At 43.4% G+C, this 27,894-nt stretch overlaps 1 long non-coding RNA gene across 2 annotated transcripts in view; it reads left to right on the top strand.

Moving 5' to 3' along the window:
- The window catches only part of LOC147176596 (uncharacterized), an 85,003-nt gene extending 68,524 nt beyond the window's left edge, over positions 1 to 16,479 (top strand). For both annotated transcript variants that reach the window (XR_015094308.1, XR_015094307.1), the window contains exon 3: positions 16,109 to 16,479. This is a non-coding gene — a long non-coding RNA (uncharacterized LOC147176596). The remainder of the gene's footprint in view (positions 1 to 16,108) is intronic.
- Positions 16,480 to 27,894: the final 11,415 nt, after the last annotated feature.

The raw sequence follows: 27,894 nt of genomic DNA, 5'->3' as shown, positions 1-27,894 counted from the left end.
GCCTCCCTTGTCGCCGCCCTTCAGCTCCCAAACGTCGGCACACCTCGGAGGCAAATGCCGCCGCGCTTCTCCTCTCACATTCACGCCTCCGTGAATGGCGACGGTCGCTGGGAATTCCGCCGCACCGGCGCCGGCGCCGGCGGGATGATTGAATGCCGGATTGGGAAGGGCAAAGGAAAGGAGAAATGTGGCATTTGCTTTTGGGAGTCGGTTCCACTCGTATTTGAATGATGATCAAATGTCAAACCCTCGTTTGAAACCCTAAACAGGGTTTTAAACTCCAACTCTTGTCTGTGTCTTGGAACTCAAATTTTAAATCCTAATCCAGGTTTGAAACCATAATCGGAAGCCCTAACATTAGTTTAATTTCAAATTTGAACCCTCTTTTGAAACCACAATCTTAACTTTGCCTTGAAACCATAATTTGAACCCCAGACTGATGTTTGAAACCCTGAATTTGGCTTGAAACCCAACTTTAAAAGTATAACCAGACCTTGAAAGACATTTGAAACTAACCTTGACTATAAACCTTAATCCATGTCCAAAATAAATAAAGTAAATAAATCAATTGAAACCCTAATAATGGCTTACAATCTAAACTTGATACCTTGACCCTAGTCTAGAACCCTTAGCCCCTGTTTGAAACCCCCAACTTTGGCTTCAAACCCTATTTTCAAACCCTTGCCATTTATTGAATCCATAATTTGAATCCCTAACATTTGCCTCAAAGCCTACTTTGTAACCCTCAGCCTGTGTCTTGTCAACCAAATTTCAAACCCTAATCGTGTGTCTTGAAAGCATCATTTGAAACCCGACCCCAGATTTGATGTTTGAAGAAACCATAATGGGCCGGCCGGCCGATGTGTTTGTTTGTCAGCGCGTTAGCCCAAAGTGGCCGCTGTGTGTCATTCGGTTTACGGCAATTAAAAGGAATCGGGACGGCGCGTCCCGACGGCGGCGGTGAAGACGTGCGTCGTCCCGATGGCGGCGGTGAAGACGTGCGTCTCTGGCTGGCAAAGCCGGAGTGACGTCTTTTTTACTGCCGTCTCATCTCAAATTCACTTTGAACAGTTTGAAATGTTAACTTCTCTTTTGACGCGGGGCCTCAACTCCTAAAAAAAAAAAAAAAAAAAAATTAATAAACGCGGACGTCTTGATGTGTCAATCAAGGCAGTGAAGCCGAGTAAATATCTCATCATGTACATCAGTTATTCATCACAAAGTCACAACTCTTCCGCTTTCTTGCTGCCAAATACTGACACGTGTACTTCAAGTACGCGTGCTTAAAGCCTCATTCAAATTTAATGACTTCATATTAATTGCACACCAAAGGAAGGGAAAAGGGGGAGGGGCTGATCTGGAGAGGCCTTTGGAAATTGGCGTGAAAAAAAAGGGTTAAAAAAAAAAAAGCGCATCACTTTGTTCCTCTTTGTTCATCAAGACTAATTTGCTGCTCGCGACGGCCATATTTCTCCTTTATTGCATTTTTCATTTTTAGTGTCGGGGTCGCACCCGCTCATTTGAAATGCTAATTGGACGTATTTTAATGAATGCGGCAGGCTGACGCATCAACACCCTCGTAAGCACGTCGGACGGGATTTGCGCTCGCAGGTCCGATGCCTTCATCCCTCGACCCGAACAGATTTGATCTTCCTCGGGGGGAAAAGTTAGCCAAATGCATTTGAATTCACACCAACAGCCTGTTTTGATTTCAATTGAATACTTTAATATGCATGAGGAATGCAATTGATGTGGATAATTTGCGTATATTTGTAAATTCGCTTTTTCCCAGTTTTTCTTCTGTTATTTGCATTTGGCGTTTTTTTTTTTTGTGCAAAAACCAAAGCAATAAAAGTCGTACTCTGGCGCCATCTTGTGGAAATCTCGGCACTGAGTGTTTATGTTGGAGTGAATTGAGGAGCTTCGTGTAGAAAACATGATTGCTTTGCCGCCATCTTGTGGTCATCCTGGCACCAAGGAAGTATACAGAAATAAATTGAGGGATTTTATTTACACACAAAAAAAGCTTGTGGTAATCTTGGTACCAGCGAACTATGTCACCTTGTGTCATCGTTAGTGACGACTTAACTAACCCTAGCTTCAAACCTTCAGTTAAGAGCCAAAAATTGGCTTGAAACCCTAACCTCCGCTGTAGAACCCTATTTTGAAATCCTAACTCCCACCCTAACATTGAAACCAACACAAGGAACTTGAAACTCTTTCGGGAAAAGTTTGATATAAAATGCCACAAGACGGTGGCAAAGCGAAAATTGGGAGTTACAATTTTCACTTTGAATTGCAAGAAAATATTTGAGATACCAGCACTCAACTCACTTTACAGCAAGCAGCAATTGTGCAAGGGATCAAATGTTTGCTAGTGGTAGGGAACAATTCTCACAGGCATGTATTCTTTATCTTCTGCAAAGAAATACTGCAACCTACTGAGTACTGACCCCTTTTTTCAGCTATTAAGGGAGGATATTCTCCGAATTATTATTTTTTTACTTACTATGGTGACTACAGATGGAAATGAGCTACAAAGCTCTCATCTGCCACAGAGAATCTCTTTTTGAGTTTGTTTTTTGGTCCTGACAAAAAAAAAGAAGCATTTCCCAGCAAAATTAGCATGAAAAACAGAAGCGTCTGCGACCGCGATGCTAAAATATTCTAAAAAAGGGGATGAGCAAGTGAGAACAATGAGCCGTCAGAGAGGAGGCTCTTCTTTTATTTTCATGAAGGCGTTTTATGTGCGTCCCGCCGACGACCCCTCCCCCGCACCTCGGCCGTGATTGGTGCCGTCGCCGGCCGCGTCTGCCGTCGCCGGCCGCTGCCGTTAACTCTAGCGTATCTTTCCAGGTCACTAATTCCTCAGCCCAGTTGATTGTGCCGCACGTGCACATAAGCAGGTTATTTGGGGCTTATTACTACCTTCCTGCTTGATGCCGTACCTGAAGGGAGGGGCCACAGTGACAATTAATCAGAAACAGGCCATCAAGCATACACAGAAATATTTTATTTTAAATAAAGCAACAACCCCCCCAGAAAATCGACTTTTTGATTGGATTATGCTACAATCAGTCTGGAAGTGTATCAAAATGACAATATGCACACATTCACACCTTCAATTGTCAACTTCAACGTGTTAAATTTTCATAAGTCAACTTGTTTTATGCCATTTCAAAGCACAAGCAGCCACAATTAGCCACAATTAGCCACTGCGGTCACCGCAATAATCAATAAATTAGCTATAAAATAGAGCCTTATTATCTTTATACAGACAAACATTTAAAAGACAACTACTTATTAAAAAAAAATAATAATAAATAAATAAATAAATAAAAGACAACTACTGTATTAGGAGGTTATGATTGTACAAAAAAAAACCTGAAAAATTAAAATAAAATAAATATAAAATCAAAATGTCCACTTTAGGTCTCTCGACTGATATTTTCTATGGCCAATCAGCAGACAAGTATCAGAGAATAAAACCGCCAGCTCCACAATTGAATCGTCAAGACAACTAAAGTGCAGAATGCACAGGCTAATGAATTGTCCCAAAAGACCGAATCTTACAACTAACTGAGTAAAAATAAGTCGATATTCGCTCTAAAATGTCTGGTGACGTCTCCATTTTTTTTGACGATTGGCTGACGCTTACTGACTCCGACCGATCGGCAGACGACGAACTATAAATAGTACCACCTTCTAAATAGCGCAAACAAGGCGAACACGCGGATGTTTTAGGAGCAAGCTCAGTAAGTCTCTAAATGTGCGTACGAATGCATTTTGAAATCACTTCATTTTGAGGTTAAAATGAAATGTTGCGCGTTTGTGCTGCTGGCTATGTTAAGAAGCGCTTTATGGGTTAGCCATCATCTTACTTGTTGCTAACCAGGTAGCATTGCTAAACTCTTGTACCAGTCTTCATGACAAAAAACATTCGAAAGTTCCTTTTCTTGCTTTTAGAGACCTTCTAGATTACACAGGAGGTCGCCATTTTGTGACTTGTTCTTGTACACCACTTGTGTGGGCTAAATCATTGACATGACGGGCTGCCATTTTGTGCTGGAGTTTCGTCAAGGCCGCACAATGTGTGACGTCAATTAAAATGGTGAGGCTGTTTGTATTTTGGATTGATATTTAACATATTAATTTTTTTTTTTTTTAAGAGTCCCAATGACGCAAGTTCTTTTGAGGTCCTTATACTCGAATCGGGAAAACGTGCATATCGTTGTTTTTTTTAATTATTTTTTTTTTTTCTTAAGAGCTCAGTATTGTTCATTCGGAAATGTCATCATCATTGCACTTTTTTTTTTTTTTTTTTTTTTTTAATATATATATATATATATATATATATATATATATATATATTTTTTTTTTTTTTGTGCGTGCGTGTATTTGTTAGCTCACCAGAAAACCTATTAGAAAAAATCTCATACCGTTCACCTAAACCGAACACCAGGAGACCCGAGGGGACCGAAGAAAACCAAGGAAGGTGAAATCCAGCACCGACCAGACACCCCCCACCAGAACTCCTCCCCAGCCCAAGAAACATCCAGACCCCAACAAATCCAAAAAACATAAAATCAGGGAGGCCTCAAGAGACCAAAGGAGAGACCGAGAAAAGGAAGGAAGGACAGACGAAGCCGCGTGAGATCTGCAGACACCAGCCAGCCTCCACCGATTCAATAACCTGAACGCAAGTTCTTTTGAGGTCCTTATACTCGAATCGGGAAAACGTGCATATCGTTGTTGATGTCATAGAGTGAACGAATCCACCCTAAAACTCATTTCCGTAAGATTTTTTTCTTGATTTTAAACACGAGTACAACAAAATCAAAAAACAGCTCTTCTGGCCCTCTCTCTTGTCGTGAACGGATTTATTGCTAAAGATGGATGCTGGCCGACCTGCGCGTTGACACCGAGGGAGTCAGCCGCGGTGGCGGGAGTGGCGACGGAAGCCTATTAGCTGCTGCGCAATCAAATAGCGCTCGCTTGCGGACACGCTCGTTATTTATGCGCGCTAATACGAGTATATTAAAGCAGCTAAACGGGCTTTAGCGCTCCATCGCTCACAGGACGAATCAGACCACGCATCCATCACGACCTCGGGAAAATCGGCGCGCCTGGGGACCACAATCAAGAACGAGAGGATAAATTGTACACGCGCGGTGTGGGATATCTTCCTCGTCCATCAAAGACCTTTTCTTTTTCTTTTTTTGCTTCGACTTATAAGCAAAAAAATGTGATACGAGCGCTTGAACTTAACTCGTCTCACTTCACAACAAGCACAAGTGAGCCATTGGACCCAAAAGTAGCTTCAAGGCTGTTAATTGCCATTCAATAAATGAAAGTTTATTGCCAAGCTAAGCAAAGACAATTACTCGTTTTGTAGTTAATATTAGCACGTTTGTAACAATCTTTTCCCCAAAATGACAGCCTGTCAAATGAGTAAGTTTGCTTGGAATGACTCACATCAACCTGAGTGCAAGTCATCCAAAATTTTGAAAATTGGTTGATGGAGGTTCTGGAGTCGAACAAATTGATCACATTTGTACGAAACACATCATTTATATTTACCGGAACTAGACCTGTCACAAAAATTATGCTTAACAGTAAATTTCATATTATTTTTCAATTAATATAATGATAATGGTATAACAATGCAATTACATCCTTTTAACTCATTTACTTGCAGCCATTTTCACTGAAGTAACCTCCTTCACTCCTGGCTATTTTACTGGATTTTGATTGATTTTGCAAGGCCCACAGACTCTTGTGTTCTATTGCTATAAAAACATGGAACCTACCAAAAAAAAAAGATTAGATTCTCTTCTTTCATCAGGAAAAAAAAGTTTTTGTTGTTCTGTTTTTGTTCCGCAGCAAATACCATTAGAATGAAGTTTCATCATTATTCACAAATCTGCTGCCCGTTTTTGTAATCTTCAATTCAGAGGCTGCATCAAAGCCTTCTCTATGCTCTAGCAAAATAAAAATAAAAACATAAAAACGTATAAATACATCTTTGGGACACATCAAACATTTAAATGAATTTAAAAGGAGCAAATAGGGTTGTTAAAGATCAACTTTTATTTCCTGAGAATATTCAAAATAGGAATTATACAATAGGACAAAAAAAACATTGTAAATATCCAAAATAAATCATCCAAACCACCTAAAACTATAAATAAAATCGCGTCAGTCTCTGTAAACAAAATTGCACATTAATATATATTAAATAGCTCAGAAAATTGCCAGTCCAGTTAGGACCTTAGTCAACATAAATGCAAATTACACACAACCAAAAACAATATCTGAAATAGACCCTGATCCTGATATTCTCCCAGACTATAGGGGGCAGTGAAGAGCATCTACAGCATATGAACAACACTTCAACACAATAGAATTAGAAGACTATTTTATTTCCGTTTTTCACCCCAAAAAATATATTGAAATCAAGAGTAAATGAAACCAAAGAACGGGGAAGTAGAAAACTGTTTATGACGGCGTTTGCTCGTCCGCCATTTTTCTCTGCGTAGCTTACAAACTCTCGTGTGGAAAATGTGGGCTATGCGGACGCCACGCGGATAAGCGTGCGTGCTGAAATGACGTCATTTCGCCGCGTGGACCTCGCAGGCGCGTCGCGTATAAGCCAAGCTTCGGTTCGAGACTTGCGACATGCACGGAAGTTCGCTCATTAGCGAGTGTCTTTGCTATTTTGCAATTATTTCATTTATTGCTTATGGTGATTTGCGACAGGCCTGCTGGCAACAGCATTTTCAAAAGTTAACATGAAGCAGCCTGTTGGATTACAGATTTTTGGGGTTTATTTTAAAGTTGGTGTGTGCGTGTGTGTGCGTGTGTGTGCGCGTGTGTGCGTTATGGCTATTAACAGTGCCTCCCCGTTCTCCGTGTCAGCCCATAAAAAACAGCAGATATATGATGTTTTAATACTCGCTTATAAAGGAAAACATAAAAATGCAAAATGCAATATCCAGCAGCTGTCACGTTGATAAACAAAGCTGAATATTGATACGTCTCTAAATTGGAGGCTGGGAGGGGGCGTTGTGGGGGGGAGGGGGCGTTGTGGGGGCGCGCAATCATGTTAACATGAAATTAGGTTGAGCAAACAGAGTGCTGCGCGCTGCCGCCTGTCACCGCGCAGCCGCTCGCCGCTTCCTCAAACGCAATAAAGCATCGGCGGCAGGCCCGTAAAGTCAAAGCAGAGCAGCAAACGACGGCCGCAATTTGCGCACGCAAACGTGCTCGTGACGTCACGTGTTCCTCATTAATATGCACGAGTGGGCGTACGCATCGTTTTTTGGAAGAGAACGACGAAATTTTGGTTCAATCGGCAAACACACTTTGGAACAGCTTGACATGCGGAGGCCTCAAAATTTCGTAGGAAGGTAAGATTTACTGTATGTATGTTGCTCGCTAATTTTCACGATAACGAAACACATTGAAGTCACGATTTTCATTTGAAGATTTTAAGCCTACCTTTTGGGCTCTTAGTTCCGTCTGGTTACTTTTGTTAAAGTGGCGTGGCGACCGCTCACATCTTACACGGATCAACGAGTTAGTTGTTGTCGGCATGAGGTTCTATAGCGCTGATACTTTATATGAATGTTCACATCTAAGCAGTGTTAGAGTAGACAATATTTGTATTCTACTCTTTGCGTGTTCAATTAACTGAATGGTGAGATTCTGGTGAAGAAGTCCCTTTGCAAAGGTATTATAATTATCAGACGCTTCTGATCACACAAATGAAGTCACCCAAGCAGTGTTCTGTTCAAAAGTGTGTCTCCTCCTCCAGCACGCAGTACATTTATTGCAAATCAGTGAATACAAGAAAATCCCTCTCTCCTCCCATCAGCAAGTTCCCATCGGTATAAATCAGATTAGAATACATCAGCCTGTCCTTGGACTCACTTCGACCGACTGAGACCGGTACTAGGCTATACTCCCTTTTAGATAATAGTGGAAAAGAAACTTGTTGCCCTTCTTTTCTCAGACGAGAGAGACAGATAAGAATACAATAGACAATACTATTCATTGAGCTATACTGAGTTAACATAACTAAATCCAAAACGGCTAAAATATAAATTGAAACTGAAAAACAATGTTAATAATTCAACAGCAGCAAAACAAAAAACAAACATAAGCAGTTCCTTGTCCAAATGGTTAAGGTTGCAGGGACGAGAACGTTAACGTGTGCATTTTCCCGTTTCCAGCTCGTCCGACCGTCGAAAACTTTGAAGCGAACCTGTCAGCGCGCTCGGCCATCCGACGTCTTCTTCTGCCGCAGACGTCGGATGGCTGCCCCGAGTCGATTTGTCGGCCCGCTAACAAAGCACATGCTAACTACGTCCCGCTAACAAGGCGCGCGCCTTCCAGAGTTAGCGCTTCACGTCTCCGACAAATGGACTCCACACCTCTCCCGCGGCGGGCGGCGGGCGGCGCTTAATCAGCCGCTGTCAGTCATGCATCCCGGCTCGCGGCTGACAGCTCGGCGGGCGCCACGCCGGAGCGCTTCATTCCTTCATTCGTGCCGATGACACTCTGCCGATATCTGCGCGTTAAGTGCGCCGACGGGAAGGCGGCGAGCGGCGCAGCCAAGCCGGTAAAATGAAAAGCTTGGCCTGCAACTTCTCACATCGCATTTCACCGGCCCCTAAAAAAACACCACCATTATTTTTGTCCTATTTTAAGGAAGAGAAATAGTCTGGTATTGTATAAAAACATTAGCAAAGTTCTCTCACTCTTTTTAGCTAGTAGTACTCGAGAGTGATCCCTGGTGCAAAAAAAAGTGAACATTTGTCAGTTAGATGGCAACAAAGCACTACTTTACTTTCAATAAGGGGTGTCAAAATCAGTACGTTAATTTTGAGCTCATTTAAAGTTCCTTCAGCGCCACAAATTGTTTTAACGTGTGAAAAAAATTATTTCCAGTCGCAACGCAGTAGACAGTCCACGTAATAAAATTAATAATGCTGCATATATTTGTGGAGACTCGGGTTTAAGTTGTATTTTACAATTTTAAAAAAGGGCAGAACTTCACGTTACTTCATGTTAAAGATTAGATAGCTCTTAATATGAAAAGCTAGTGAGGAATAGGCGGTTAAGAAAATGGATGGCACCAATGTCTTAAAAATGCAATTATGCCATCTAGTGGCAGAAAAATGACCCCAACACAAATCAATATTACACTCGTTTTTTACAGTACAGTACATCTTTTAAATTTTAATTCAATTTTATAAATTATTATGAAATTACTGACTAAAAGATGCAGTCATATTTCTATTAGGTTTTTTTTATCCACTTTTATATGACGCTTAGAAAAAAATTTTTATTGTACATTTTATGTTACATTTAGAACAGATATCAACTTTGCGATGAATTGTGAGTCAACTATTGAAGTCATGCGATTAATTACGATTCAAAATTTTAATCACCTGACACCTCGAGATAAAAAAAAAAAAAAAACTCATCCACTCACTTCTTACTTGGCACCAAGTTGCCACAATTCGGCATCTCAAGGACATTTCTCCTCTCACGTCAACATAGTTCCTGTGCAGCAAGATGGTGCTCAAGCACTACTTTTGTGTAAACAAAACTCACTTCAACATGGCTGCTTGTCACCAAGATGTCACGAGATAGTAAATCGAGGAAACGGCAAGCAAGGAGAAAGTTTCTCAGTTTGCTCTTCTTCTTCTCGTGCCGGACGTCGATGAGCCGCGTCGTGTATCGACGTCGGCCACGGTGCGAGCGAGGCTGCTCGCTGGGCTTGAACCGCTACTGGAGGGGGGCCTCGGGGGGCCTCGGGGGGCCTCGGGGGGCCCTCCGGACACGGCCAATAATCACAAACACCGAGACGACTCAAAAGGATTTCATTTGAACAAGAAACACATTAAGCACAATTTGTCTGTTTGTCAGGAAATGATGCTTTAAGGACAAAAAGCGCCAAAAGCTGTTCGATGCTTCCGGTGACGGAAAAGTGAGTTTGCGACAAGAAATAGAAAAACTCTGATTCTGTGATGTCACGCACTTGAGAGTCATTCTCCCGCACCGAATGATGTCTTACGTAGAAGGAGAGCAAAAGTTCACCGTTCTTCATGGATAGATCAGAAGCAAAAAATGTGATCGAATATATTTGAAGTGCTCCGACGTAACACAGAAAGAAAGAAATGAAATGTTGCCTTCCTGCAACAGTTAAGTGATTTCAGGAATGCAGAACAGCTGACTTTTTATTTGGGCACGACCCATTTGGAATTTTTTTTTTAGGCCGAATCCGTCACATTCTGATATCTGCTTAATTAATAAAGTATTTCATGAATAAAATATATTTTTTAGGTCTGTTACTTGACACTTACAACAATAAAGATATGAATGAAAAAAAAAAAAAAGATATGAATGACTGCCTGAACATTTGAATGCTTGGCAATAAATTGTCCTTCAGCGTTGGTGTAACTTAACAACATCCATCCATCCATTTTCTGTACCGCTTGTCCTCACAAGGGTCGCGGGAATTGCTGGAGCCTATCCCAGCTGGCTTCAGGCAGTGGGCGGGGTACACCCTGTAGAGAGAGAAAAAAAGAATCTGCCGATGTTTGAATGTCATTATCTTTAGGATTTGTTTTAATATGTTCAGAAAAAAAAAAGGCCGTCTTTTGTCAATTTAAAATGTGCTAATATCGGCCAATTAAATCAGCCAGCCGATTAATCGGTCAGGCCGTAATTTGTATACAGCACATACAAAAAATAATAATAAAAAACAATAAAAGCAGCCGCTGTGTTATCCTGACTTTAGGATATTAAAACTTGTGTTCGGAGATGTTTCTTTGGATATCTTCAGGTTGCCGACCCCGCGCTCGTCGTTTTTGCTTACTTCATCGAACCTGTTGTGCCGAAACTTTCTTCCAACTTTTCCTAGGATTAAATCGAACCATTACAATTCAGTGGGGCTAATCCTGCTCCTGATTAAGTAAGTGCGCGGGATATTCATGAGTTCTACCTCCGCCGAGTCAAAAACGCGGCTTTAAAGCGGCGGAAAGAAAATGAAGCCAATCAACACCTTTTGTAAAATGCTGGTAATTGTGTTTCTCTGTTTGAAATTCACGCGCTTGAATTTGACTTTCTGGCCCGCTAATGAGAGGCTCGTCCCAAGTGGGTTCAGCGTTGTGGGTAAAAAAGGGGGCTAATTAAGTGGCAATTAAGCAACTCTTGTCTGCCAGGAAACTAAACATAGCCTCGCTGCCGTTGCGCTCGTTAGTTGCGAAGGAAGGGGAGGAACCAAAACTGCCAAGTAGCCAAGTACAAATACTTGAGTACTCGATTGTTCTTCTTTTCAGGACAAGCACTGTTTCAATTAAGTTTTGAGAGCAAAGAAGTTTTTCTTTTTTTGTACTTTTAGTACATTTTTCTTAAGCGCAAGGATCAAATATATTATAATGAATTACACCATTTTTGTTTTTGTTTTACACTTTTCCTTTACTTGAACTCCTCCCGGATACAAGCGGCCGAAATGAGTTTCCTCCGCAGGGTAGCCGGGCTCTCCCTTAGAGAACGGGTGAGAAGCTCGGTCATTCGGGAGGGACTCAGCGTCCAGCCGCTACTCCTCCACGTTGAGAGGAACCAGTTGAGGTGGCTGGGGCATCTGGTTCGGATGCCTCCTGGGCGCCTCCCTGGGGGAGGTGTTCCGGGCATGTCCTACCGGCAGGAGGCCCCGGGGACGACCCAGGACACGCTGGAGAGACTACGTCTCAGGAGCTGGCTGAAGTGGCTGGGGAGAGGGAAGTCTGGGCTTCCCTGCTAAAGCTGCTGCCCCCGCGACCCGACCCCGGATAAGCGGAATTGAAGACGGAACGGAACGGAACTTTTCCTTTACATTTATTTTGTTACACAAGTGTCTTTTTTTTTTTTTTCTTTTTTTTTTTTACTTCAGTTGAGTGTCTTCTGTGTATGTAATGTGCCACCTCTACAACATTTCAAAACCTGTACTTTTTACTTAAGTACAGAAATCGAATAAGTACTTCCACTTTAAGTGCGCGAGGCGAGTACTTAAAAGAATTTGGACTTAAGTACAGAAGTACATTTGTAGAGTATTAAGGAATTGCATCGGAACTTTTTCCAGAAGTTTCCGTACTTCTCCTCCAGTCCGATCACTTTTGCCACCTGCGAAAAGGGCCTTCTTTCTTTCTTCTGTATGGGCCAAGAATGAAAGTGGGGACATTGATCTGCGGCAAGATGACGGATGGCCGCGGCGGAGGTCAAAGGAGGACGCCGATTGCAGGAAGGAATGTGGCGGAGCAATGCATGAGTTGCATGTTGCCGCCAAAGTGGGATACATATGAGGCCTAACGCCGGCCGACAGGCCGCGTGATGTTTTCCTATCTTTCATTATCAGCCGGCGGGCCGGGCCGCCAGACATTACCTGTTGATGTCCGAGCGGGCCGGCCGGCTGATGGACAGATGGATGGGATGCTTGATGAGCGTCTGGCAGGTGCTTTGTCAGCGCGCCAGGCAATCTAACGGTGGCGGGGGGGAGAGCGACAGAGGGGGGAGGAAGAAAGAAAGCGCTCGGGTTCGAGGGGGGGGGGGGGGCGCAATCGAATCAACGCGGCGCTAAACGAGGCGACGTGAGCCCGCTTTGATCACCGCGAACGGCAGCCGCTGTCACTCCAATATCAGCTGCCTCTAATTTAGAAGAATGCCCGAAGAGGAGGTCAATCTCCGCGCTCATATGCGATGACTGATAGATCCAATACCTCCGCAATCAGATAAAACTTTGACAAATGGCCCCGCGCCGGGCCGAGCCGGGGCGGGCCGAGCCGCCGCGTCCGCGGCCGGCCGCGTCCCTCCGTCCCGTCGCACCCCGCCGCTGGCGTTGATCAATGGGGGCCGCGGTCCCGACGCCAAAGCCGGGCTGGACGTGGCGTGATGAAACGGCCCTGAGGATATTGCTTTCTCTCAGCGACCAAAAAAACGGAAAAACTCGAGGCGACGCTTTGGGACGCGTCACAACACAACCTGCATTTATATACAGAAGATGCCATGACCTGAAAAGGTCTCCGTGTTGATTGCGGAGGATATTTTCCCGACCCACCTGGGATCGGTGAAAACGCACGATGCTTATTGAAACGGGCTTTTTAAAGTCTTCCTTGAGACTCGTCACGTCACGTCACGTCACCGTTCCCCAAATAAGATGCGGAGCGTGCCGGCTTCAAGCGGTTTTGTCACACCCAGAAGAAAAAAAATCAAACCGCTATTCAGCCATTTTGTTTACCGCTGATCCTCTCTCGGCTCGCTGATAAACCGGAGCCGATCCCATCTGACTTTGGGCCGAGAGGCCGGGTGGACCCTCCACTGGTTGCCGGCCAATCGCAAGGCACCTCCGGACAACGATTCACACGGACGGTCACGCCTTTGATCTTCGGTGAAGCCAAAAAGGACATTTTTTCAAACGTGAACGAAAGCGCGGAGAGAACATCCAAACTTCATGGCGCCCGGATTCAGACTCGCGACCTCTAAACTGTGGGCCCGATTTACTATCCACTCCTCCACCGCGCTGCCAATGATACATTCCAACACCAAAATGTTCAACCAAACCATGAAGCTAAAACTTGCTAAGCACTAGCTTCATGCTAACATATTATGTAAACATCATAGACAGGCTAAAGGAAATTAGCATCCATGTTACAGCCGGTCGTCACCGTACTTGCAAACGGCGAAAATGAATCGAACGATCCTAACCATTTTGTTATTTTATAAATATTTTCACCTTTTCTGATCCCTCTTCCAGTTTCCAAATGATTTCCAATGATGTCATCTATTTGTTCCTGTTGTCACGACAACCCAGATTGATCCAAAAGTTGTTTTTTGCTCTCCTGCTGCGCAGAGGGAAAAATACCGTTATTACGCATCGCCGACCCGCGGCAACGGAACTCCCGCCGCCTGGAAGGCGCTTATTCATGCATTTATGTATTTACTGTCTATCGATCGATCTCCTCATTTGCATAACGGCGAGCAATGCAAACAAACATACGCAACATGAGCCTTCTGAGCTTCTTTGCTTTTTTTTTTTTTTTTTTTTTAAGTGAGGCTGTTTGTTCAAAAATATATGAATAATACCCTGTTGACATCAAATTGTACTTTTTGCCTATAATGGCCCATTTTGGCAACAGAAACGCATGGAAATGACCTTTTTTAATTTCCTTATTATTTACTGGATTCAATTATATCATTTGTGTAAAATGGGTTTCAGTCCAGATACAACTACCAGTAAATGTTTTTTTGTGTGTGTGTGTGTTTTCTACCAGATTCCACTGGAAATTGCAGGGTTGAAAATAACAAATGAATGGTTACTTTATGCTAATGACAAGAACGGATGTTATACTTTAACACCATATGCGGCAAAAACATGACAAATCTTTAAAAATGCCAAATTTCTGTACAAGATTGACGGGCAGTGAAATCAATGATATTCTGCTTCCACTTCTGTTTGTTGGTGAGGTCACGTATTCTGTGCGTGCGTGCGTGCGTGCGTGCGTGCGTGCGTGCGTGCGTGCGTGCGTGCGTGCGTGCGTGCGTGCGTGCGTGGCAAGTTAGCAACATGTCACAAGTTTAAGCTCCTTAAGTCCATGAAGAGCTTTTAAATTCCATTTGATGTCGTTCTCAAGTTTTGAAATAAAGTTGCGCTTACATTTCTGCCACTGGAGGCATTTTGGCGTGTCAGTCATTCGTCAGGTTTTTTACGACGATTGACACAAAAACATATCGTTGGACTGAAGCACACACTTTCAATTGTTCTTAGCTTTTCCAACATCCTTTCATCCACATTTGAGTTAAAATTCAGTATGCAGGTGCACTTTGACTTGACCTTGACCTTTGACCTGTGTCGAAATGAGGTTTCTTATGTTGAGTAGATTCCTTCGAAATGTCACTCTTTCGCTGTTTCGAATTTCTCTCATTTCACGTGGAACAGCTTCACTGTACCTGAACTTTGGAGCACCTGCGCAAAAGAATGACTTTTTGAAATCAAATTAAATAAAAAAATTGAAAAAAAAACGACATTCAGGGTGTGTTTCAAATTTCAGCTGAACAGTAAGAGTTAAGAATATAAAAGTCTGATTTAAATATTACCTGAATATTTATTTTTATTTTCATTATTTGCTATGGGGCCAAAAAAAAAGACAAAAAAACATCCACTGCATTCAATTGCCAGTCAGGCCAATCAATCATGTTGTTTTCTTCAACCACAACATCTGGTCCTGCAGACGTCCTGCTGGACCACTGTGTGTGTGCGTGTGTGTGTGTGTGTGCGTGCGTGCGTGCGTGCGTGCGTGCGTGCGTGCGTGTGCATGCGTGCGTGTGAGGGTGGAATCTGAGGACTTTGATCCAAACGCACTCAGAAATATACTAGGAATGATCACATAGACACACACGCACACGCACACGCACACAACCTGTCGTCAACAGTCCATATGGGCCTGATGATGTCATCGAGTTCTGCTGTGCCTGTTTTTTTCTTTGTTATAAATAACAACAGGCCACCTGGACTGTGCGTGCGTGCGTGCGTGCGTGCACTTGTACATACTACGTTGTGAGGACCAAAATACGTCTTTAACCAACTAGAATGAGGACATTTTGGCCGGTCCTCACAACTCAAGACCTCTTCTTCTGGGTCAAGACTTGGTTTTAGAGTTTCGGTTTGAATTGGGTTACGGTTGAGGTTAGGGTCAGCAATGGGGGTAGGCAATCATTTTTGATGGTTGGGGTTAGGGGGAGGGGCTAGGAAGCATGATGTCAATGAGGTGGCCCCACAAAGATAGTAAAACAAACTTTGTATGTGTGTGTGTGTGTGTCGAGGCCCTAATGATCCCTCAGGCTAGCCGGGCTGAGCTAAGCCTCAAAGCAGAGCACATGCATTCGGACCTAATGGGACAATGGAGGATTCTTTATTTGTGAGTTTGTGCGCGCGTGTGTGTGTGTGTCATATTTCAAGGTTTCCGTGATTGTATGCATGGGAGGAAAGAAGGTGTTTTTATGTGCACACGTGCGCTGCCTGCCCATGACCAATGTGTGTGTGTGTGTGTGTGTGTGTTAATAGGCCGGTGGAGGACTGACGCTGGCATAGATGGATGGTCCAGGACGGAGAGTGTGCTGACAACCAGTGAATACGGGCCATCGTTGCAGAAAGGTCAACACACACACACACACACATGCGCACGCACACACACACACACGCATACGCACGCACGCTACACTAATGTCAGGAGAGTAAAAAGAAAAAAGGAGGTGAGAAATGTGTGTCTCCTTATTTATGTGACTTTGAAACTTTTGATAGAGTGCGGAAATGATGTGTACGTTTTTCTTTTTTAAGAAAGTCATTCTTTTTTTCCTTTTTAAAAAAAAAATAATAATAATAAAAGAAAAGAAAAGAAAAGAAAAAAAAGAAAAAAAAAAAAAAACAAATAAGAAAGTCATTCTAAAGTTAACATTTGATAACTGCTGCTGAATGAAAATAGCAAAGTAACTTACTTTTAAAATCAAGAAATCAGCAAAGTAAATTACTTTTGGAAGTACTAATCAATAATCAGATATGAATGGAAAAAGATTGTCACTTTTATTTTAGCGCAATATTAGCCAACCGTGTTGAAAATATATGAACTCGCGGTGCAGTCAAACATTCTATCATGAATACGTGACGCTAATATTAATATCATGTTAAAAAAAAAAATAATTTCAAATGTTTGAAATTAACCTTGATTCCCGAACCACATGCTGCTTCAGCTGCGGCGAGCTTGCAATCGAATTCTAGCACGAAAGCTCACTCGTGGTCCGGCGGGTCAAACGCCCTCCGACCTCCGTCAAGGCTTTTTTCTCGCTTTTCTTTTCTCCTCATTTCTTTTCAGCACAAATACATACTTTTTTTTTTCTTTCTTTTTTTTTTTTTTGCAACAGACTGCGATTGTAATCTGAAATAAATAAAGGGGGGGCCAAGGTGGCGGACGGCGAGGGCGGGGTTGGGGGGGGCGCACAGGGCACATTATCACCTTGGCTGAGCGTGAAGAGTTGGAAAACAACAACAAAGAAGAAGAAAAGAAGAAAAGGAGGAAGAAGAAGGTCCAGCAGGCAAATTCATCTTGTGCTGCTACAATCAATCTCTGGCCAAAAGAAATACACAATAACTAGGCAGGAAGAGGCCAAGATTAATGGGCCAGCGACATCTCCACTGACCAGCACCACCTCCTCCTCCTCCTCCTCCTCCTCCTCATCCCCCTTCTCCCTCCGCCGCACGCACGCACACACACGCGCGCACGCACACACACACAGGCCGCGTGGTGATCTATGGCCGGTGCTGACTGCTTTACAAGTGCATTAGCGGCGTTAATGAGAGCAGCCAGTCACTCAGCAAATGGATGCCAGGCCGAGCGCGGCTCTCGCTAATCATTCAACAACACTCGTCGTTGGACACCTCTTAAAACGTGCTCTTTAGCTGCGTTTACACGGAGCACACAAAGTCGGGAATTTAGGCTTTGGTAGCTTATTTCTTTGTTGTAACAATGCATTTTTGGTGGAGGTGGGGGGGGGGGGGTTACATGCCTCATTTGTGGGTTGAGCAGCCGAGCGAACGGCCGAAACGGCCCGTTTTGCTTATTTATTTATTTTTCCAAAATTTTGCTATGACCTTTGACTCCTGTTTTTTTTTTTTTTTTTTTTTTTATAAGAGCTCAGTATTGTTCATTCGGAAATGTCATCATCATTGCTCTTTTATTTTTATTTTTTATTTTATTTTTTTTTATTTTTTATTTTTTTTTGTGTGTGTGTGTGTGGGTGAGTATGTGTATGTGCGTGCGTGCGTGCGTGCGGGCGTGCGTGCGTGCGTGCGTGCGTGCGTGCGTGCGTGCGTGCGTGCGTGCGTGCGTGCGTGTATTTGTTAGCGCACCAGAAAACCTATTAGAAAAAATCTCATACCGTTCACCTAAACCGAACACCGCCGTCAGGAGACCCGAGGAAGGACCAAAGAAAACCAAGGAAGGTGAAATCCAGCACCGACCAGACACCCCCCACCAGAACTCCTCCCCAACCCAAGAAACATCCAGACCCCAACAAATCCAAAAAACATAAAATCAGGGAGGCCTCAAGAGACCGATGGAGAGACCGAGAAAAGGAAGGACTCCTGTTTGGTGGACTGGATGACTGAAGTTTGAAGAAATTAGAGAAGACAATTTAACAATATTTATTTATGCATCGAACAAACAGCAACCTTACTAATATGTGTAATATGGGTCGAATCGATGAGTCGACGATAGTTCGTCGCATCCGTTTCACGCTTGAGTTGAATCATCGCTAATTTAAAGTGGAAGTCAACCTTAAACATTTCTTGACAATAATATGCCATATGTGACCTCACTAGTCGCATATGATTAATATGACATTTGTGGAATATGAGTTAAGCAGCAGAATCCAGCTATGTTTATTCATCTCAGGGGGCGGCCATTTTGACACTTGCTGTCGACTGATGATGACATCAGAGTTGCTCAGGGCTCAGGCAACAACCAATCACAGCTCACCTGTTTTCTGAAGCTGAGCTGTGATTGGTCGTTACCTGAGACCTGAGCAACTGTGATGTCACCATCAGTCGACAGCAAGGGGCAAAATGGCCGCCCCCTGAGATGGATAAAAACGGCTGGATTTTGCTCCTTAACTCATATTCCACTAACGCAATATTAACCAGAATTCTGTATTTAGACTAGTAGGAATGCGTAAAACGTATTATTGCAAAAAAAAAAAAAAAAAAAAAAAGTGTCAAAAATGGCTTTAGTTAACTCTTTGACTGCCATAAACGTTATAAAACGTTTAGCATAAACCTAGGGAAGGGCGCCGAGGACGTTAAAAAAAAAAATTAGCTTTGGATATTCCGATTGCCTTAAAAGGTTCGTACGAGCAGGACCGCGAGACTCGGGGCCAGGAACTGAAGCATGCTTCATTAATGGGGCCACATAGGGGCCGGATCTGGCCCCTATGTGGCCGGTCCTTGAGTTTGACACCCAGTTCAAACTCAGTCGTTATTTAGCTGAGGCCCCGCCCATCACAGAGGCGGCGAGCACTGATTGGCGGAGAGCCATACTTCAAAGAGATTTTGTTGAAGACGCATCCAACATGTCAGCCGGCCACTTGCGACGCGTTTTTGGTCAACAGATAGCATCGGCGTGCGTGACCACTCGCTCCGTTCCGACCCCTGCTCGCACCCTTTATCAACGTGCGCCCGCCTTATATGTAAAAAAAAAGAAAAGAAAAATGGGCAGAAGAGGGAGGACAACACGAGACGCTCAGCCAGATAGAGTCCCGATATGTGTGAGCGTGCACGTGTTTGTGTGTGTCGGCGTAATTAACAGTGAGTGAGTGCGATAATGTGCCGTTGTCACGCACACGCACGTGCACACGCACACGCACATGCACGGCTTTGTATACAAAGAATTAAAGAGTAATGTATTCCAAATGGGAGCGTCTGTTAGCGCTCTGTCTTCATCATGGCATGCAGGGAATGCTAAACCTAGCGCACGACTGCAGGTGCGCGTGTGTGCGTGCGTGCGTGCGCGTGTGTGTGCGTGTTGATCTACACCAATTCTCGTACTTATTAGCGGTCGGCTATCACCAAATTCACCTATTCTCATTTTTGTTCTGTTACCTATTTGTGTATTTGTTGGCCCCAAATCCCAAAATAACACGAAAGTAGTAATCAGTTTCAATGATTTTATTTATTTTTAAAGGACAACGCTTATGTATTAAATGTACGTGACCACGGCATGCTTTCGAACAGCAACACTTTGTGAATGCAAGGTCATAGAGACCACCCTAATTAATACACATTAATATTCAAATCAATTCAAATTCTTTATTTAACCAGCTGAGCGTCACTGATATTAAACAGCTAAATTAAAAACATCACTGCTCTTTGAAAACGACGGCTTGCAGATGATTTGATTTTTTGGAAAAATGCATCGGAGGCGCGTGTGCGTTGCACAAGCGTGGTAAACCTCTCAAAACGATGCAGAGAAAGCTCCGGAAGGTTCTTGGCAGTGGCGGAAGGCAACAGCTGATCACTTTTTCTTTTTTTTTTTTCTTTTTTTTTTAAGAGCTCAGTATTGTTCATTCGGAAATGTCATCATCATTGCTCTTTTATTTTTATTTTCTTTATTTATTTTATTTATTTATTTATTTATTTATTTTTTTTTATTTTTTTTGTGTGTGTGGGTGAGTATGTGTATGTGCGTGCGTGCGTGCGTGCGTGCGTGCGTGCGTGTATTTGTTAGCTCACCAGAAAACCTATTAGAAAAAATCTCATACCGTTCACCTAAACCAAACACCGCCGTCAGGAGACCCGAGGAAGGACCAAAGAAAACACTTTTGCTAATGGCTCGCTGCTCAGATTACAGGCCTTTGAAAAAATAAATAAAAGATGATCTAATTATTACATAAATGCGATAAGATGGTTAGCGGGAAAGTAGTCATTGTTTTTTTTTTTTTGGAAGCAAAAATATACTGTACATCCCTGCATCCTCATAACTTGTGTGCATTTTCAGTTTTATAAAATGCATTTCTGCTGAAGTCTGAATGACATTCTTGATGATTTTCTTGTTAAATCCTCACACAAGCACAATTGCGCGCCTTTCAGTCAATACTTGAGGGTTGGCAGACATTTCAAACTTTCAAAGCCTGCAAAAGATTTCTCTTCACTTTAAGATGTTTTCGCTTCCGCCCCGGAGAAAACGTGACAAACAAGAATAAACACGATTTGTATGTCGAAAATAGAACGAGAGCGCGTAATGTGAAAGAAAGTCGTTGTGCGACGTGTGAACGCGCGCGACGGGAAAACGTCACTTGTAAGGTGTGATCGCTGGCGACAAGCTTTCACTTCTCATGTGGTTGCGCACACACTTGCGCTAATAGCGGAGAGCGTAGCGAGGTGTCAAATCGGCTCACGACGCCGGGATGCTGCAATGCGCATTGTTGGGCGCTAAAAGCATATTCACGTTTGTGCCGCAAGTTTCAAAATGCAAGTCAATTATTAAAAAAAAAAGAAAAGAAAGAAAAAGCTGCATACCTTGTTTGACCTTTGACTTTTAAGTCACGTTTACTTATTACATGCATGCATTTAGTTTCTAAAAGTCCTGCTCATATGAATCAGAAAAATGTATTATCTTTAAAATAGTTCATTAAAACAGCTTCAAAGAATTTTGAGGAATTCCATAGAAACACAAAAAATTAAATGAACAGGAAATGCAGCCAAAATTAAAGGTAAAGTTTCACAAATGAGTTAAATAAAATTTTATACCAGATGGTGCATCAAATGTAAAAAAAATATATAACTATTTGGAAAAACAACACCAGGAGCGACATGACGAAAAAAATGCTTGAGGTTTTTTTTCTTGCTCAAAAGTCATTTTTTTTAATTCATAAGACAGCCACTAAGTTTTGCAACAGCACACTGTTAAAAAGGCACACGCACACACGCGCACACACACGCACACACGCGCGCGAAGACCATTAGCATCTCGGCAGAGGTAATTACCGTTAGCACCCAAGGGTGTAACCTTCCTTCATCCCTGAATGCTTCGCACCAGTTTGCCCCCAAATGAACGCGTGAGCTCGCCCATTAGACATAAATAACTAACTTTTGTTTCAAAATAAAAATAAGCACTTTCTTAATTGTCTACTTTTTCCCCCCTTAAATTTGAACTTTAAAATCCTCAAAGAACAAAAACCAGCTGCTGTGACCTGCAAAATTGTGATCGCTGTAAAACATACAGGATGTCACCCCTTAACGCTTTTTATATCGAATAGCATCAAGATTATTGCGAAATTTTGGCGAAGTGCAGAAATTGCGTGGGAATGCTGAAAGCTGAATGCTAACATTTGAAGTCGATTGAGAGCTAAATTACGAAATGTTGACCTCCTGGTTACCGGACAATGCGCTTTACCAACTGCGCTACCGAGCAGTATCAGATGATAAGTTCTATGTATAAAAAGTGGGCGGGGAAAGTGATACTTAGAAAAAGTTCAATGTCTGTCCCGTTGAAAATGAAGGAGGAAAAGATGACGTTAAATTGTGCAAAATACTGTAAGTAATGTGTAAGATATATAATATAATATAATATAATATAATATAATATATATGATAATATATACCCCGGGAGACGAGGAGCAGTGCACGCATGCCAATACACACTAGTGTTAAAAATGGAGGCAGTAGAAGAAAGCTGCGATTGAGCTAACTAATATAAGTATTTTTTTTTTCACAGATTAATAAGTAATATATGCCTGTATTGTTATATTACCTGTTTGTATTCGTTACGATAGCGTTTGTTATTAGAAGGAATTTCACTGCAGGAACTGGATGCTAATTTTCTATTAGCCTGTCAACAGGATTTCCCATTCACTGCTAGCATTTTAGCACTAGCAATGTTTCTAAAAGGCAGTATGTCGTGTATGTAAATATGTAATATATGTCATTTATTTTTGTGTGTGTTGTGGCTTACAAATTGCTAATGAAAGCCACTTTCATTTTCCGGAATAATTTTTTTTTTAATTTTTGAATAATTGACCATCTTGATGCTTTATGTTGCTTCAAGTAAAGGAGTGTACTTACTTTTTAATATTGAAGGTTAAATTGTGCAAATACTGTAAGTAATGTGGAATCAGATGATAAATACCCCGGGAGGCATGTTTTTTTTTTTGAACAGCGTAAAGAGAGGTGACATTCCACGTCCCCAGAACGAGCTTCAGTAGCCGAGGGTCGGACCGCCAAGGCCCCCGCCTTTGGCTGCCACTCCAACTCACTGCGCACCCGACCCCTTTGGCACCTTCCACCGGAGGGGGGACCCACGTTGCCTTTTCGGGCTGTGCCCGGCCGGGCCCCATGGGTGTAGGCCCGGCCACCAGATGCTAGCTAGCCTAGCTCCAGAGGGGGGCCCCGGTGACCCGCGTCCGGGCAAGGGAAACGAAGATCCAAAGTTTGTGTTCATCATTGGGGTCAATTGAGCCATGCTTTGTCCGGTCCCTCACCTCGGACCTGTTTGCCATGGGTGGCCCCACCAGGGGCATGAAGCCCCGGACAACATAGCTCCGAGGCTCATCGGGACACGCAAACCCCTCCACCACGATAAGGCAATGACTCACGTTGAGAGGAACCAGTTGAGGTGGCTGGGGCATCTGGTTCGGATGCCTCCTGGGCGCCTCCCTGGGGAGGTGTTCCGGGCATGTCCTACCGGCGGGAGGCCCCGGGGACGACCCAGGACACGCTGGAGAGACGACGTCTCACGGCTGGCCTGGGAACGCCTTGGGATCCCGTCGGAGGAGCTGGCTGAAGTGGCTGGGGAGAGGGAAGTCTGGGCTTCCCTGCTGAAGCTGCTGCCCCCGCGACCCGACCCCGGATAAGCGGAATTGAAGACGGAACGGAACGGAACAGCGTAAATTGGAAGTATGATGTGGAAGTGTGAAAAAAGTGCGAAGAATAAAAATCACAATAACATTTGTGGGAACGCTCACAAATGTTGACGTGTTATCCTGAGTCGACTCCTTTTTTGTGACGTTTACGGCATGCGAGGCTTTAAATGGCACCAACGTGGCCCTAAAAGGTCTTGAAAAGGCGGTAAACAGATTGAGTGCTGAAGTCCACGGACATGTCAATCACTTGTGGGCCAATCACAGGTGCCCGTTTCCCCCCCGCGGGGGTCTCGGCCTGCAACGCGTCAAGAGTCTCCTTGTCACGCGTCCTCCTCGTCTTCTCGCTCTTCCTCTGTTGCGACGTGTCCGCTCTGCGCCTTTTAGGACGTGTCAACATGTCGCCGCCGATCGCCAAAGTCAAAGTCTCAACTCCCGGTCTGACGTCTCCGCCGCTTGGACACTCCTTTGACGTCCCCTGGAGACGGCGCCGACGAGGCTGACGGAACCGAAGGTGACGGCGTGCTCGGTGTGTGCGTGCGTGCGCGCGTGGACAGCGCTAGCTAAGTCAGCATAGCGCGGCGGCCTGAGCACAGCAGGGGTGTCTTCAAAGTGAGATGTTACGTAACGTTCCTGTTAGTTTTCCCATTAGGGTTTCAAAATATGGTTAGGGTTTCAATCCAGGGTTAGGGTTTTAAATTGGGGCTTTAAACTTGGGTTAGGATTTCAAAGTAGGGTCACAATTTGTAGCACGGCTATAAAATTTTGGGGTACAAAAATTCTGAATATGTGACCTGACTTTTTTTCACCTTGGGGTCAATCCCACCACTCCAAAGAAATTTAGAATATGTGACTTTAGGTTTCAAAATATTTAATAATTTTTTTTACTAGTTTGTCTTTTTCCGTGGCTCGTCCTGTAACTTCATTTGATAGTTCGTAAGCAGTTTAGTCAGTTAATCAGTCAGTTAGTTTGAGTTACTTTGTTAGTCACTTATTTAGTTTGACACTCAAGCATTTGTGTTGCCAGTGGGAGGATGTGTGCAGATAAAAAAAAAGAAGAAAAAAGCACTGCTCCCACTTTGTCCTTGCGCACTACTGCCACCCGCTGGACTGGAGTGGAACAGCAACACCATTTTGTAAGAAAACGAGTCAGACAGACGAGACTTATTTGTCAATCCCACCACTCCAAAGAAATTTAGAATATGTGACTTTAGGTTTCAAAATATGGTTTCCCGGTCGGGTTGGGGTTTTAAACTCGGGTAAGGGTTTCAAAGTAGGTCTTTTAAACTAGTGTTACAGTTTCAATTCAGGGTTTTAAAGTTAGGTTAGAGTTTCAAAGTAGGGTTTTAAACTTTGGTAGGACTTCCAAGTTTCATATCAGGGTCTTAGACTCAGGCGTGGGTTTTAAATTAGAGCTTCAAACAATGGTAAAAGGTTCCTAATTGAGGTTTTAAACTGTGCTTAGTGTTTCAAAGTACGGTTTCAACCTCAGGTTAGGGTTTCAAATTCGGGTTTGAAACCGAGAGCATGCAGGCGGTGGGCTCAATAGGGTACAAAAGTTTTCAGGGGCAACACAGTCTGCCGATCGCGCTGGGCCTCGTGTGCTTTTGCGTTGCAGCTTTTTTTTTACTCGTTTGTCTTTTTACGTGGCTCGTCCTGTAACTTCATTTGATAGTTCGTAAGCAGTTTAGTCAGTTAATCAGTCAGTTAGTTTGAGTTACTTTCTTAGTCACTTATTTAGTTTGACACTCAAGCAGTTGTTTTGCCAGTGGGAGGATGTGTGCAGATAAAAAAAAAAAAAAAGCACTGCTCCCACTTTAACCTTGCGCACTACTGCCACCCGCTGGACTGGAGTGGAACAGCAACACAATTTTGTAAGAAAACGAGTCAGACAGACGAGACTTATTTGGACTTGGCGCACTTCTGCGCTCCGCTGAATGTCCGTCTTGTTGTCCGGAACCTTTTTTTTTTCAAGTATTGTTTTTTTCAGAATGGGAATGAGATGAAATCCAGACGGCCTCCGGACTCTTCATTTGGAAGGTTGATTTGGGCACGTGCAAGCGCAAAAGCGACCAACTTAAATGTCAGCCGATCCGACAGTCGGTCTAAAAGAACTTTCTCCGGGCCGCGCAGCTCGGCCGCGTTTGGGGCTCGCTGCATCCATCACAGTGTGTATTCACAGCTGCTCTGCTCGCCTTCGCCGCTAAATGAACACGCTTTAAAAACAAGCTTGACTTTTTGATTTCCTGCCCCGCCGTTGCTCCGTGCACGTGTCCGGGAATTGTCCTCGCGCGTCCATACGTCTCACGTTTGGCCCGTAAGTCTTATTCCTCGCGGACTCTTCCGCTATACCTGCTGGTAATTGGATGTTGCTGCTTTGGTGTGTGTGCGCGTGCGTTAGGTCGGGGCGTGATTGATCGATGAGGCGTCCCTTGTCCATTTATTTCCCGCCTATTCGGAGCTGGTTAAATTTTGGAAAAATGAGCGCGTGCGGGGGGAAAAAAGAGAGATGGCGGCAGATTACACCGAGGTGCGCTCGTACATCTCGAAACCACGAAGCCGCTGTGAATTGTCCGTGAACATTAAGTTATCTAAATGAAAATCAATAGTGTGTGTGTGTGTGTGCGTGCATGTGTGCGTGCATGTGTGTGTGTGTGGTCAGTGCACAAGGACAGTGGCCAGTCGAGAAGGACAAGCAATGTGCTCTTACTCGTAGGGGATTGTCACGTGTATTGTGTATTTTTTTGTTGTACTTTAAATGTATTAAACGCACTTAAACTTAGAACTCCAATTGGTGCCACTGTGTTCTATCTTTATCCTCTGTGGAGAGTGACTAAAACCAGTGCATCTTCCTGAGGGAGTCGCTTGTGACTGTCTTCTTAATGCGTGTTTGTATCATACGGCCACCAGGTGGCCAAGACGTGCACACCACAAGGAGCAGTAAAATGTCCATTGAGTAAAATTTGGCAACAACGCTTTCATTCTTTACAGTCTATTATTTAGTTACATTAATATGGTGCCCTATCTTTTTTTTTAAAAAAATGGTGGGTTATTTTGGGAGGCTGGAACGGATTGATGGTAATTCCACTCATTTCAATGGGGAAAGATGATTTCAGATTTGTTTTGCATTAAGTCAGTCGTATAATTGAACAAAATGTTTACCCAAAACATCTAACAAAAATCCACTGGCTTCATTAAAAAAATTAGCACAAACATGACGCTAATTGTTCATCTTTAAACTACTTTGACATCAACATAAACCAGTGAGAATTTTGTCACGAAAAAAAAAAATGCTGACGAAAATTAAACAAAAACTAAAATAGAAACCATTCATTGAGACGATAACGATAAACTGATAATGACTAAAACGAAAACAACACAGTGACGAACATTCACACAATCCAATCAGAAGGAATGAAACGCGGGTTTGAGAAAAGAAGCACTCGTTCATTGTGCAGCTGTAAGATTATTCTCAAGCGATTATGCACTCGTTTTATTGAGGTGAAAACTAAGTTATATTATGTTTTATTGATACAATTGATGAAGACGGCGTTGCATTAAATGTGTCTTGCGTGCAGTTATCGTTTTCTGTCTAAAAGTTGAAATGTATGCTGAAGGAAAATATCGACTAAACTACCGTCCCACGCTCACGATACTGGCTTCCCATCTCAGCGAGGATTGAACATAATAGAATTGAATCTCCTCACTCACAAATGCATTCACGGCAAAAAATGAACACTGGTTGAAACTTTTTGTTCAAAATGGCGTCTGCCCTGATAACATCGGTGACATTTTGAATGATACGACTTGAGCGTATTTTGAGCCGCAACGTTGCACTTTGTCACCTTTCGATGAAGCCGTCGTAATCCCAGTCAAGCCCTCGGGAAGCGAACCTTTTCCATCCGCGCGATGAAAATGATCCCGGCTCATTTGCATATTATCAAATGCGCGCCAAGTCCCGGCGCGGCTCCCGCATCATCCCGGCTCGGCGGCCGCTGGAGAAATCTTTTTCAGCGTTCACGCTCGAGCGGCCCCTCGCTTGTCAGCGCTTGTAGGATCATACCATCACGCCGGCAATTATCCCGACCAGAGCCAGCGCCGCAACCATCCGAGCCTCGCCCAGACGTCGGCGGTGTCAAGCGTACTTGGGTCCCTTGAAAGCAGCTTTATACAAGACAACTTATTGAAACGATTAACCGGACGTTTTCACGGCTTTTATTGTACAAATTCAACGTTCTTTGAAAATTCTGCCTCGAAAGCCGCTTTCACTTAACGAGATGAAATTTGGTTGCACGTCTATCACGAGCAGAGCCACAAAAAGTCTCAAGAAGCCATATTTGAAAAGACACAGGATGTCGGCCATTTTGGTTTGATGCTGTCATTTTCACCATTTCCGACTCATTTTGCTGATTTTAATCCGATGGCTACCACATCTGAAGCTCTTGC

The sequence above is a fragment of the Leptonotus elevatus genome, chromosome 3 (assembly GCF_054856555.1).
Source record: "Leptonotus elevatus isolate MCC_2025b chromosome 3, RoL_Lele_1.0, whole genome shotgun sequence".
In the NCBI taxonomy this organism is placed as follows: Eukaryota; Metazoa; Chordata; class Actinopteri; order Syngnathiformes; family Syngnathidae; genus Leptonotus; species Leptonotus elevatus.
Note: the sequence above shows the minus strand (reverse complement) of the source record. Positions and strands in the feature narration are given on the sequence as shown.